The 13,942-nt window shown below is 37.1% G+C and overlaps 2 protein-coding genes across 3 annotated transcripts in view; one reads left to right on the plus strand and one right to left on the minus strand.

Annotated features, from left to right (window-relative positions):
• The window catches only part of LOC134533025 (matrix metalloproteinase-2), a 460,455-nt gene that overhangs the window by 375,115 nt on the left and 71,398 nt on the right, over nucleotides 1-13,942 (minus strand). The gene's annotated exons all lie outside the window — the stretch shown is intronic.
• The window catches only part of LOC134533026 (serine/threonine-protein kinase S6KL), a 470,077-nt gene that overhangs the window by 220,835 nt on the left and 235,300 nt on the right, over nucleotides 1-13,942 (plus strand). The window lies entirely within an intron of this gene.

The raw sequence follows: 13,942 nt of genomic DNA on the forward strand, positions 1-13,942 counted from the left end.
GAGTTCCTATCCCCTAATTGTTTGGGGGGGGGGGGGAGGGGGTCTAGATTGGACGGAAAGATCTGATAATCACATCATAAGAATTTTAGTGGGCATGGGCAATAGGTAAAATCTTGAATATATACACATATATGTATATGTGTATGTGTATATATATATATATATATATATATATATATATGTGTATATATATATATATATATATATATATACTGTATTACACACATAACCCGCGCGAATCCTACAGATTTGCGCCCCTGCCTATTAGCTTACGGTATGTTCTGCTTATGTAAACAAAGTAGTGTGTGTTCTTTTGTAAATGGTACTCCAACAACCTTATTGTAGAAATAATTGTATGTTAATTTTTACTCAGTAACTTACTTAGATGCACTAGTCATTAATTCCATTTCAGGAGAGAGAAAGTTACAGAACCATCTTGTACGTTGTTAGCTTTAAATACTTTCCTTTTGTTGGTGAGAAGAAAAGATTTAGTTAGGATTTCGGGCAGCGAGATTTATCCCCCATATCCCCCACCTCCTCTTGTGTACGCCCTTGATGTGTATAAGTTGGTACTGCACTATGCAATTGTTAAGGTAAAGATGTGAATATAAACAAGTATATGCTTGAACATGTGCATTGGGTGGATGCCGATCCACATTGATCCATTGGCGACGTAGCTAGTCTGCATTCTTTTGGTACACGCTGAAGGACGCCATTCATAGTTGGCGTCAGTTTTCGTTCGAACGCCACGGTTCTTGGAATATATGTGAACACACAGGGGGTGCGTCAATAGCACACTCATCCCTACATCCCTTAGCAAATGCAGTCACAATGCAGAGGACGCGTTTCTAAGGTATGGACATCAGTATCCGAATAGCTTTAATACTGGCACCACCTGTTGACAGTTGGTCGTGCTGATGTTCACGTAGCAATTTCGAGTCGTGATATCCACGAACATTCAGCAAAACGTTTAGTAACAACGACCAATCATAATAATGATTTAATGTAGCGTGGATGTCACAAATGCTAGCGATCAAAATAATAAAAAAAAAAAATATTTTTTTCATAAATCTCAAAAATTATGCTTTCGATAATTGTTTTTATTTAACGTCTTTACTTGCCTCTATCTTAGTTATCACGCACGCTTAAATCGTTTCAAACAAGTCTTTTGCCGAGAAATCTGAAGTAATATTATGTACAAAAAAATTAAAAAAGACCATTATTCCGAAGCTAATAGACATTGGGACGCGTCAGTGTTTGCGAGTGTCGCATCCACTGGAAATCTCGATGTTGTAGTGGACGCGTTGTAGGGATGCATCGGCATCCCTTGTGAGAATTCGGTAGCAAAGTGTCCGCTGCGATGCACTTCTAGTGGACGTGGATCCCTCAGCCAAGTGCAGCTCTGGAGTCGGGAGTCGTGGTCCGGGCTTTGAATATATATACTGTATAGAAGTCGCCAGCCCAGGTTAAAATTTCTAATACGGTTTGAGGTAGTTGGTTAACTCACCGCCGCAATCGCCACCAACTCTAGGGCATCGACTTGTGGTGGTCCCTAGCGGACAAGTGTCGAACTCTTCAAACACCCCTTCCCCCTTCCGTTGAACGACCTTGAGCTGCAGTGAATGATAGGTGGGGGGGGGGGGGTGCGGGGAATGACAGCGGGCGACAGTGCTGCGCTCTAACGTGTAAATAACAACTAAGACGATACAGGGCGTTACGGCAGCGCACTGCAGCGGTGAAGTTCCCAAGCTGCTCATCATACGCTCCTGAAAAACGTAGAGTAAATCCTATCCACTCGCGACTTCTATACAGTATATATATTCAAAGGTCCGGGAAACACCGCGGTGGGGCGGGGTTCCTGGCAGACGGCGAACCGCAGCGCCGGAGGTGCGTGCCCCCGGGGGAACTCTGGTCGCGCGACGGGCTCAACAACCGGCTCCCTGCGGCGGACATCCTGTGCATTACGTCACATCCAGGAGCGGGATAGGTGCGTCACGGAATTTTTTTCTCTCTCTCTTTCTCAGGAAATATTGCGATCGTAAAATACGAGTGATTTGGTGTTGTGCCCAATCATCATCCCCTACAAACCACGGGCACAGTTCTTGAATGTGAGAGACACTGAGAACTCTGCAACTCCCCCTTCCCCAGAAATTAAGAAGTCCCCTAACCTAAGGGGCCCCGCTTGCACTTGCAAAATCGTGGCTGTCAAACAGGGTTAGTAAACGTAAACGTCAAAACTATGTTTTATGGAAAAAAAATTCTAAAGGTTTTTTTAAATTCCATGCTTGTTGTACGCATACAGGCCAAAATATGGGCGGTAAACAACAAGCAAGCGCCCTATACAAAGAAGACCTGTGTCAGTTCACACCCACCCGCTACAATCTCTCGGGCTGCGCGAATCCTACTCTCTTGAAGATATAATCAAGTTGAATTTTGACGCAGTAACTTACTTTGATGCACTAGTCATTAAATGCTAATTAAAAATCAAATGCGATGAAGCTCATTACGTAGGAATTGCAAAGGTTTATTTTTATATAACCTCAATGATGTTGCCAGTGACTGTACGTCCACCATGACTGGCTTCTACACCGTTATATGTTGTGACAACACACGAATTTTTTTACAGAGCCAATTTCTTTCGCGGACTGTCTCCGTGCAGTGATGAAGAGAGATTCAAGAAGGCACGTACCAAGGACAACTGATTGACAGAATAATTAAAGGATCACTGTGATGAATAACCCTATTTATCATTGCAAAAGAATTATTTTTTCCTTTAAAGTTTTACCGTATAAGTTTTTACAGAAGATATTATTTACCAATCCCAATTGATTATCTGTGACCACCAATACGTATATGCACATACACACTCACATACTTACACACGATTAAAAATTTAACCATTTGTTTAATTGTTCGAGCATCACGCAAAAACTATTAGGCCTATTTTGATGAAACTGTTTTTTTTTTTAAGCTTAGGTTTAGACTTAAAAACGGGTATATATTTTATCTCGCTACGACCCGACGGATGCGAGAGATAGAACCATAAAACCACTATTTTTTCACAACCAAGTGTAACCAATATCAGGTGAGGACCGGATAGTTGTGTTCGAATGATACAATAGACAGTAATATTTTGGTCCAATGTCAACTGTGCAAAATTTTACAAAGCTTCAATAAAAGAATAACTGTAGATTTTATGTTGATAGAAATCAAATAAAAAAAATTATATATATATAGTTACGAACGTGGAAGATAATGCCGTGACTCCCGCCAGGTACCGGAGAGGGGGCGACGAAAGACTACCATACTGGAAAACTACCATAATGACAGTATTCCAGCTGGCCTCTTCGAAAAAGGCGGAAAAGTACCACAACAGAAAACTGCCATAATTACAAAGGACGAGGCGGAATTCTACCATATTTTCTTATACACTCCATGGAATGAGTACAGCTGCTTTTTCTCTCGAAGTAGTGTGAAGAATACATCGCTAGGTAGCACTGTTAACCCCTTAGTTGTTTTTTTTTTAGGTTAACTTAAAAGGTTACAGATAGCGCTTCTGATGGTGACTTTCTGTAGTTCCAGTCATAAATAAACTCAACAGATCGTGCACTAATACAAACAAATGTTTCCAAAATATGGGTTATAGGAAGCAGCACTGTATACTTATAACCACGATCTGTAAAAATAAAAATATGGTAGTTTTCCATTATGGCACATTTCCTCCTGTTTTGACGGGGGTTCGACGGAAGACTGCCATACTGGAAGACTGCCATACTGTAAGACTACCATAATGGAAGACTGCCATACTGGAAGACTACCATAATCGAAGATTTCCGCCGGGGGGGCGACGGAAAAGTGCCATAATGTAAAACTATCATAAGTTAAAACGCGACCATGCAGTCCTGATACTCGAAAGACATGATTAAATTATGCCTATTATCTTATAAATAATTTGTATAAATAAGTATCATACAAAGTTTTGTGATTATAATTAATGTTTTAACTCCAGGTCACTAGTTGAAATGAAATGCAATCTAGTGACCGAAAATCACAATTACCTAACAACCGATAGATAAGTAAGTAAAATATTGCATAATTTATATCATATGTTTGAAATGCCACGACAGATTATCACCATCAGGTGTATAGTCATCTATCGTACTGAGGTGACAATTCAATTGAGTTTATTTTACGTCATGTATATCAAAAGAATGATAAACTAAACTTAAGCATGAATTATTTCACAAAAAAAAATGTTACTTTACTATAATATCTTTAATAATATCCACATTATGTTTCTGATGGGCTGTTAGGGTTCACTTTTCGTGGGCTGACTTCACTACGACCTTACTTCTTAATGGCTGTGGTGTTGTTTTTTTTTTCATCTCGGGGCTGTTACAGGATATTGTGATTCCAGCATTATGTTTTTAGCATGATCTGTGGAAACCATTAGAAAAGTACACTGAACAGAAATTTTTTCCTAACCTAAATTAAAACTAAGTGTACCTATTTGGGAGGTCTAGGTAGGGAAGACTCTTAAATGCGTCTCAGGCCGAAGCCTGTATAGTTAGGAAAATGTTGAAGAAAGATGATACAGACCTTTTCGTCTGTTCTGTTACCCATATGTTTCGCTGCGATTTTTAAAACGCTTCACGTCAAAACGTAATGACCATGGCCAGCCGGGATTTGATCCAGTGTTCTATGGGATACTAATCTAGTGTCTTACGACTTGGTCCATAAACTTCGATAATGTATCTTTTATCATCTTCAGATTGCCTTGTAGTGATGCCTCATACTACAGACGCGAGTGTACGTTAATTGCATAACATTACAAATACAAAGTTTCAGACTATAGTACTCCATGTAGGCTATCATCACATGTCTTGAAAAATTATTGACATCTAATATTATAAGTAAAACTATCAAAAATTACAGTCACGAAACTTTTAATTCATGTATTTTGAGTATATCGTTTAGTAGTGCGTGTAACTAACTACATGTGATTTTGTTTACACATTCACCATGGGTGTAGCCAGTATTTGTGGAAGGGGAGGGCAGAAGCCAGTCCCTCCTCCGAAAACTCTTTTACAAAGATAATGCTTTAAAATACATTTTTAGGCTATTTGACGATTTCTTAAGATTTTTTTGAAACTCCTGCCATTTTAATTTTTGTAAAATAATTTTTTTTTGTCCAAACAAATCTGGCCACCACAACACACACACCCCCTCCACTTTTTTTACTACGTTCTTGACACTTATTGTTACAGAAACAGGTTCCTCTTTTGAGTAAGCTTCTCTGCACTTATACCTGTGCCTTGTTAATAGAAGTGTAAACAAATATACACACAAAACAAAGTACAAATCTGTTTAAAGAAAGCCAGTATCTAAGTGAATTTCAAAAACAGTGTAGTTCATTGAATAAAATTTCAAACGACAAACAACATTTTAAATAATAGGTCAATTAATTCAAGATGAAGTTTCGGACATACACTATTATGTACTGATTAAACTGCATGTCATGAGAAACCTTAGTCTGTTTGTGCCTTAAGAAGGGAATAGATCCCTCTCCCGGAACGTCGCAACTGTTGTCTTGGGAAAAACATACTGTGTTATTCTGTGCTACCATCGTTGTGGTTTTCAAAATATCTGTTTTGTCGCTCAACTGTGGCTTACAGTGTTCGTCTGTGCTGTCGTCGCTGTTTTGTAAAATCGCTGGGTTCACTTGTGCGTCTCTGTATATCCGCTGTTTTTATTTTATTTTAATCTGTTAAGTTTCATCGCTAGGTTATTCTGTTTGCCGTTGTGCACCGTAAATTTTCATTGTAAATGCAACATAATTATTTATGTAAACTTACATGTTTGTTAATTTGTACATTTACATGAAAATAACTGTATCACTACAAAATAGTGTTACCATTTATGTTTTGTGTTGCCCCATTCAGTATCTCCAATATTTGAAAGTTATTTGTAAACATTTGTTTGAATAGCTTTCCAGTATTAACTGCGCATATTAAGCACCGTAAAACAAAAGAAAGCCAAATTGTTGAATATTTTATCGATGATCTTTTCTATGGTTTAAAAAATAAACATTTGCCAAATGTACATATCAATTGAAGTATAAAATTATCAGCCAATTTTTGTAATAAATACTCAGATATACCTCGATAAACCGTATTTCATATGTGCAAAAATAACCAGAGCTATGTGGTGAACAAAGTTATATCTTTCTTTAAGTATTGCAAACTATTCCTTGTAAACTGTTTTCCAATATAATATTTTGTAAAAGTACTGAAAAATCAATTCTAAGAGTTGTCCAAAGTTTTTTTCGTCTTTATTTACTGTTCTTGTTGCTAATGTCTCGTCGTTATTAACCCACTGTGTTCATTTTACCAATTCTTTCTACATAATTTTCTGTCTATGTTTTAAATGTTTGGATGTTCCCTGAGTTTCGCTTGTTTTCTTATGTTTGCACATTTATCTATCTTGTCTGTTATTGAGGTTTCTAATGACATACATTATAATCAGCAATGGTGTATGTCCTAAATTATATATATATAATTTATCTCCCCAATTGCAAGAACCATTAAAAAAAGTATTTATTTTGTATTTGAAACCCGTACGTTTGCCAAAAAATGTATTTATAATTAAATTATTTTTTATTTCGTAATAATCTCAAAATATCAAGTGTAGTATGTATGGCGAATTTAATTTAATAACGAAATTATTATATCTACTTAAGTTTCTGAACTGAAGGAAAGGTTCAAACAAAATAATCTAAAACAAAAAAATTATAAGAAAAGTGAAATGTCTTGTTGTAGGATTTTTTTTGGACGAAAATAAACATATACAACCATTAAATGAACTTTTTATACTGTAACAGTTAAATCATAATACATGTTTTATACTATTACACATCCAACATAAAAACACCTAATTTCAATTTTTGTTACAATTAAAATTACAAATAATTAAATAGCGATGACACTGCGATGTGTACAATTATTAAATAAAAAATTTCTGAAGTTTTGTACTCAAATAAGTCCATGTTTAATAATCCTGATGATTTAATTTAATTTCTGAGGGATTCATTCTATGAAATAAACATTTATGCTCCTGCTTAACCCTGGGGTAAGCTATCACCAAGTATTCTGTACCCAGGAGTACTGCAAGTTCCAATAAAATATAGTTGTATTCAAATAATGTGAATATTTCTAAATAAGTAAGTAAATCTCACAAAACTAGTGTCATCTAAATTCTTAGTCTTCAGAAACTGATCGATTTAAGGTCAGTACTATCATTACCTAAAATTCCGGCGATGTCAGTATGAAATGTACCTACATTTTAATTTGACATCTACAAAACTATCATTGATTTATTACTTATTTTAAGATTTTGAAAATTCCTATTTGCAAACAGTTGTTTGAATAGCTTTCCGGTATTACTGCGCATATTAAGCACGGTAAAACAAAAACCAGCAAAACGTGATATAACAAGGTTAACTTTTTTGTGGCTTTAAAACCAAATAAATAAAATGTTATACAATAACTTCACTAATCACACTCTTTTATTTTCTATTATTTCAAAATAACTTTACCATCGACAGTGCAAGCTCTTTACATATATTTTTTTACTAGTGTATAGTTCTAAATAATTATTGTACAGCGGGATTGTAAGTTTGTTTGCAGAAAATCAACTAAAAAATTGCCAGACTAGTGTTACAAATTATATTTCACTGTTATGAAATTACATAATTCATGCTGAACAAACAACATAAGAACACATAAATTTGTTCGTTAACGAGGTTAGATGTTACTGCAAGTGTTATTGACACACGAAACTATTGTAAACTTGTGGAATAACATCATGTCAGTGTTAAGAAGACTGCAAGTATCCGCTCTACCACTCTGGTTCTGGGGTAGAGCGCCTGCCTTGTGACTTGTAGGACCCGGGTTCGCGCCCCGGCTCCTCCAAGGCGGATTGCCCAGACAAAATGGTGGCATTTTCTCTGGTAGGAATACAATCCCTTGTAACAAGTCAGGCTACCAAAGAACCGGTGGGTGGAACAGAAAAAAACCTTCCAGGTGGCTTCCAAATGGGGAGCCCATTTCTTTTCTTGGGCTCCCCATGCGGTGGCCATTTCGGGGGTTTCTCCGGGGAACGGAGTTTTAATTTTTTTTTTTTGGTTTTTAGTAACTGTAAATAAATCTCAAACAAACATTTGTCACTAATCACATTAGCATTAATGTCTGTAACCAGAATACTAGCACCAAATTGTTTTCCGAGTTCACTTTTCTGTATGAAGAGAAGCTTCTGCATTTAAACAATTTGTGCCAATTCTAAAATAATCTCTTTGTATTCAAATACTCATTAAGATTAACATATTGGGATTATCGAAGAATGTTGGTAGGTCCAGTTTCTTAACACATGGTGTTTTATCATATCTAGGATGAAGAAAACGATTTCTGTATCAGGGAGCAAACAGAAAGTTCTGAGAATATTACCATGGCTGCTTTAGACATTAAAAAAATGTTTGGCCCGTACTATTTTCTTTTATTTTTGCCAGAAAATTACTTGCTCTTATCGACTAAAAAATTTCTTCCAGTAATCCAAAAATAAATTTAAATAAAAAGGAATATAGTGTCCATTTGATAGTAATATTTAGTTTATTCTCTTTAAGGTATAAACTTACAAATAGTAACACCGTTTCCCTAAGGAATACAAAGCATTTCTGTCTTATCGGGACATTTTTTTTTATTTGGCAGGCGTGATTTTGAACGCGATATATTGACTCTACGACGAGATGAGCTTCGCATGTCGACGACAGCGATGTCATTATGGATAAACACGCGTCGAACATAAATCAAGGGAAATTGTCGGCCATGGCCTGGGGTGAGGATCCAGACTGTAATCCGCTCGGTAGTTTATGCGAGAAGCCAAGGGAAAGGTCAGACCATGACTTGAAACCCAAGTCTTCTGATTTTACCACAAGGATACCTCTCTCGGTGCCGAGCTAACTTCATAGTAAGTAAGTTTAAAAAAAACTTTTGACCGTGGGTGGTTTCGAACGAATAACATATTTAGCTGGCCCGTGATTTTCATCACAAGTCAGCCCCCTTTTTATTTAATTTTATTTCTTATAATTTGAAAATTCCGTGAGAAAGTGTCATTCACTTCGACAAATTAGTGCAGCGGTGCACTTTAGATGTAAGCCTAAGATTTGCTTAAATTGAGTCATACGCCTGAACACACCCGAACGTATCCGAAGCTCACTCGTGCAACTTAGAGGTCGGAATAGAAGTCATTACATGAATCGCTACCGTGGCTGGCAAATCCTTGAACAAAGCACACGATGCATACGACGCTCTTCCCCAGCCTGACTAGGCGTTATGCTTCGGCCTGAGACACCAACAAAAAAATCGTTTTGCGATAGTAATTAATTTTTCTGAGTTTTTTTTTTAAAGTATTTATAATACCACTGGCTTAATATAAGTAACCTTTCTCTGTAGTAAAGGCCACCTAGACGTGATAAATTCTACCTCCCTGGAAAAAAAATTGCGAAAATTTTATTAATTTACATTTTTAACATAAATTACCTTTTATTTTTACAGCAGAAAAAAAATTAATATTCATGAACGCGGATTATTTTGGCGTGTGACTCCCTGTCAGAGAAAGAGAATAGTAGGTTTCTCTTCAGCTGTTCGCACTTCGCTCCCCCCCCCCCCCACCCCCCCCCCCCCCCGTATGGACGGTTCGTAACCCGCGACCATTCTCCGGGGAAGACAGGGAGACAGGGAGAAGACATGGAGACAGGGAGAAAGGCAGGCCTGCGCTCAAAGAAGCCGCGCTGTAATTAATTTCATTGCCAGGGGTCGATGGTGTCCGACCTCCGTCAATTCCCTACGACCGTTGCTGGTCCTCTCTATCCCCCCCACCAGCTCTTCCACCCTTCCTTAACCGCCGCTGCTCTTACCGTGACGCGACAGAGAGAGAGAGAGAGATAGCGTAAGGCCCTTTGTGCGGTCACAGTGCCTCTTAAGGGCGCGTGGTTGCCAGAATTAGTACCGTTAATGCGACGTCAATATCCTACACGGAGCGTCTCTCAAGTTGAGAGGTCGTTACGTATACTGTAATTCTCCTTTGGGCGCGCCGAGGGTGGGAGATTTTAGTACGCAACACCGTGCCACGGAAATAATAACGAAGTTTACTCCAGTTGTGTTCGAGCGCAAGATGTGCAGCTTAGAAAGTGGTTTACTTTCAAACCAATTGAAAATAGTAAATACAACGAACAAATTGAAAAACATATGCTAATATACATTTTCAATGTTAGAATAACAGCTATAACTACTAGTACCTTCTTGTTTTTTAATGCTGGTTCCAGCGAGCACGTTTCCTGAAATCTGTTTTTTTTCCTCTTAAGTTTACTTATGATTTATTAGCAGGAAAAAATGTTAAGAGCAAACATGGCGTCGATTAAATTTTCCCATTGGATGATTCTCTGTAACATGGCAAACGCTGCGATATCTTTTTTTCTTTACGTCGCACAGTTATCGACGATATTTCAAACAACTTTATGATATAATAAAGATTCATTTATAAGTTACATTTATAAAAAGTTACATTTTTACCACAGTTTGTACAATTTTTAATGCACTGAATTCGGGTGGTAGGGCTTAAGAATTATTTATAAAGAATAAAATTTAATAATAAGTTCTAGACCATGAAAGAAAATTGGCTCAGCAGTCACTCAGTCAGTATTACCAACTTTGTTTGAGGAAATTACTGCAGATTTTTTTAACAGTCTCTCGTGAATGGCTAATATTTCAAATGCACCAGCTCCGTGGATTCGGAGCAGCCGAATTAGTTGTCAAAAACCCAATGAAACTAGTACGTCAAATTTTTTCATTGTTTCTAGACGCTCAAGTTTAATGTTAATATTCTGGTTTATTCTTTCGTTTGTTTAAATTAATTCAAATTTAGAAAGCGCGGGAATATTTTCTGCTAATACACTTAATGAATGTGTAAGAGTTTTTGCTGTACTGGTTTCCAACTACTTTAAAAATTCTTTATATCCAGAATTCGACTGAATTTTCTTAAATGTTAAAATGCGTGCATATACATAATTTATTTAAATAGAAATTTCTGACAGATATAAAAAATCTGTTGTTTTTATAATAATAACACAAAATTTAAAACCAGCTTTCAAGTTGTTCGTTTATCAAACAAGTTCTTTTTTATCACAGATCTAACGGAAGCCGTCCGCTACGGTAACCTAAGGGGAGAAATAAGAATTTCAAGAAAAATGAAAAGGTCAGAAGGTATGAAAAAAAAGATAAATAATTTGTAATAGACTGTAAGGGTTCAGAGTTTATTTATAACAAAATTACTTTTATCAACTCACCAAAATAACTGTCTTCAAAAACTCACGTTTCACATTTTTTTATGAATTATGTTTTTAAAGGTACAATAAAGTGATAGCAGATATGTTTTGAAAACTGTTTACTTTATATATTTAAAAAATTAAAATTCTTAGACCAGAATACTTATTCGGGAGGATTGTTACCATTCGGCTTATTCGAACAGCGGACGCTGTAATCAACATTACTTTCGTAAGTAATATAGTATCTTCCATGTTATATTACTCCTGCGTGATTATTAATTTACATGCTATTAAATAAAATGTGAGAAATGTTTCACAAGTGTTGCCAAAAAGAACATTCAGCAACTAAATATTCTTGCGAATTTACCAAAGTAGTTATCCATATATGATTAGCTAGGTTGATGCACCACGAATCTGTGTTTTTTTAATCTCGTCACAACATGCAACTGCCAATATCTGAATGTAGCGCTAAAGCAGCAGAGAGTAATTAGTATTCAGGGGGGCGCAAATGAAAAGGCGAAATAAAGCCACTAAAATGTCTATGCGATTGAGAAATACCAACATCAAAAATTAAGTTTTAAATATGAAAAAAAAACTTTGAAATTTATTAAACATAGTAACTTTAAAAAAATTCATTTAAGTAAGGTTTTTTAGTTCAGAATTTATGGAATGGTATATTAACGCAGTGACGTATTGAGTATAATGGCAATATATCTTATTTTGGAGTAATTCTTGACAACGTAGAATTAATTTGGTAGCAATGAAATAAGCATGTTTTCCATGTGCACATTAACAGACGTGTGCACGTAAATTTCTTGCAATTGAAACACTCATGATTTAGCGGCTATGCAGTTTATAATTTTTGAAACAAAATATAAAGCATTTTAACATGGTGTTTTGGTTTTTCCTTATTGCAAAATATATAATCTTAAACATTTATAAATGTATACTCCCAGCAACGAACGAACACATAAGAAAAAAAAATAAAAATTGTCAAAAGTTACTTTCGAAACCTTAACGAATTTTATGTTGTTAGGTTGCCTGTGAATACCGCACAGTTTCTTAATTTCTAAAGAAAATAAGAGTGTTAGTTAAAGCATTGAGTTGCGACTCTTTGATCTTCCTATCTTTATGTTGGTATTCTGCTAGTTGTGGCGATGGAGGGTAGAACGTGTGTATAACGGAGGGAAAGGGGGAAGGGGGCGCTGGCATCAGACGAGCGCGCTCCGAGCGGCAGGTAACCGCAACACAAACGGCGGGTATTTCGGGTCGACCCTTCCCCCGTCGCCGCTGGTGCCATTTCCGGTATGTTCAACCCTCGTCTGCGCCGACAACAACCGCCGCCCCTCGGCGCGCCAATTACCGGCCAGCAAACCGCCGAGCCGCTGCGGCGACGGAGGGAAATTAGTTTTGCTGCCGCCACAGTTGGCTGCTCTGTCAGCGCGCCGGATACGGATGCAGATCCGGCGAGAAAATGTGGTAGGCGGGTGTGATTAGGTGGTCAATTGGGAGGGGGGGGGGGAGAGAGAAATGTGGCGAGGGCTGCCGAGCGACTACCTCGAAACGATCAACATTTTGAGTGATTCCTGATTGAGTGATTAATTTCATCTGGATTATGGAGTCCGTCTCGCCCCACTTACCGTCCAATCGTGTGCTCTGAAAGTGAGTTCTAGATCAATTTAAAACTGTAGAACTACACCACAATGATGGGCACAAATGCATCAAGCTAATGTGCAAATATTTCTTTCCAAGCCAAACTACCGTTAATATTTTCCCACGTAAATGTACAGAAATGGGTATGTAAACGTTGCCCAAATCGTCCCTAAACAATAACTAAGCTTCTTTTTTATTTTTATTTAGTACGTAAAGAAAGTTAAAATCAAGCACCGATGATGCGACATGGTTCAACGACCTAATTTCCTGGTGATATTATATAAGATATATGTGAGCGCCACTTTGTTTAAAACATTACATGCTTCAGGTGCTAAGCTAAGGAATTGTTGGTTTGTCTCAAAGCCACTATTTTCAAAAATTAAATTGTTGCATTTAGTAGAGAAAACATTTTTTTTTCATTGCTTTGACCTAAAACAGAAACTCAATTAATATAAAATGAAAATAATTACATGTTGAAATTATATTTTGAGGCCATGTCTGTGGTATGATGGAAGTGGCCAACGTTTCGGCATTCTTTGTTGCAGACATCTTCAACCTTTATTTTTGTACAGTGTGTACAACCATTTATTTTTCCCAGCGTGTTCTTTCAATCAATAGCATTGCGCTGTTTAAGGGCGCTTACACGATCGTCTTCACTTCCCCTCCAAAGTTCTGCGGTGACCTTGAGGCCCTCGCCTACCCGGGCACACACCCGGTGAGCAGTGCTCCAGAAAAAAAAAACGCAATTTAAAAACTTCTCGAGATACCCGATACGTGTCTGTTTGCGAAAAGCATTTAAGAATACTCTGAGGGCGGGGTGGGCAGTTCTGTTTCCGTTTTCTTTTTTTTTAACCGTACTATTTTTTTATAAGAGTGAAAATGTTTAAAACGCGTGATACACCCAGTAAAGTT

The sequence above is a fragment of the Bacillus rossius genome, chromosome 6 (genome assembly GCF_032445375.1).
Source record: "Bacillus rossius redtenbacheri isolate Brsri chromosome 6, Brsri_v3, whole genome shotgun sequence".
Taxonomy (NCBI): domain Eukaryota; kingdom Metazoa; phylum Arthropoda; class Insecta; order Phasmatodea; family Bacillidae; genus Bacillus; species Bacillus rossius.